Source organism: Nerophis ophidion, linkage group LG26 (genome assembly GCF_033978795.1).
Source record: "Nerophis ophidion isolate RoL-2023_Sa linkage group LG26, RoL_Noph_v1.0, whole genome shotgun sequence".
Classification (NCBI taxonomy): domain Eukaryota; kingdom Metazoa; phylum Chordata; class Actinopteri; order Syngnathiformes; family Syngnathidae; genus Nerophis; species Nerophis ophidion.
The window spans coordinates 754,275-755,070 of NC_084636.1; the positions used below are offsets into that span (position 1 = coordinate 754,275).

Sequence of the window (796 nt, forward strand, 5' to 3'; positions counted from 1 at the left end):
ATGTTCACTTTTTATTGCCACATTTTGACTTGCGTTGAGTAAAATGACGACTTTTATTGTAATATTTTTATTACAGTGTCGGGTGGGCGTCGCACCGTCAACTCTTCTTCTCCTTTGTTTGTCTACTGCCACACATACGCATGCTCTTAGTTTGAAAAGCTGGCCAACATCCTTGGTTAGACATCACGGATGCCATGGCGTCCAAGCGACAGGTCGCCATCTAACAGGAAGTAGGTGCGAGGTGACACAGGAGTAAACATGTCACATGACACAAACAGGAAGTGAGCATCACCTGAGTCCAGGTGGACTGTAAGATGCACCAGAGGTCACAGGTCACCAAGAGTGATGACATCAAGAACCCAGACCTCCCTCCAGCACTTGAGTTGTTGTCCAGGTTGAGCAGCGAGGCCACAATCACTTAATGCACTCACACGCGCGCACGCGCCTCGATCGATAGTCCGTGTGTGATCGGCTGGGCTGCGGGAGCGCGCACTCGCACTGTCCTCTGGCGGGGAGCGGAGGTCCCGGCGTCGGTGTCGGTGTCGGTGTCGGTCAGTCAGTTAGTGAGTCAGTCAGTCAGCGGGCAGAGGAGCAGCAGAGGAGCAGCAGAGGAGCAGCAGAGGAGCAGCAGAGGAGCAGCAGAGGAGCAGCATGACCGGCGTTGAGGAGGCGGCGCTCCTCCTATAAATCCTCCGCGCAGTCAGCGGGCGCTCAGAGGCGTGACGGCCGAGCGGAAGCGCAGCGATCCCGGCTGCCTTTCCTCCCCCCGGCCCCCTCAAGCCCCCTCAAGCCCCCT

At 56.9% G+C, this 796-nt stretch overlaps 1 protein-coding gene across 1 annotated transcript in view; it reads left to right on the plus strand.

Annotated features, from left to right (window-relative positions):
• The first annotated feature begins 504 nt into the window (after positions 1 to 504).
• Positions 505 to 796, plus strand: part of LOC133543321 (nuclear factor 1 A-type-like) — a 17,319-nt gene continuing 17,027 nt past the window's right edge. Inside the window, exon 1 of the mRNA XM_061887825.1 lies at positions 505 to 796. This exon is cut by the window's right edge and continues 318 nt beyond it. The gene's annotated coding sequence lies outside the window, so the exon portion shown is untranslated.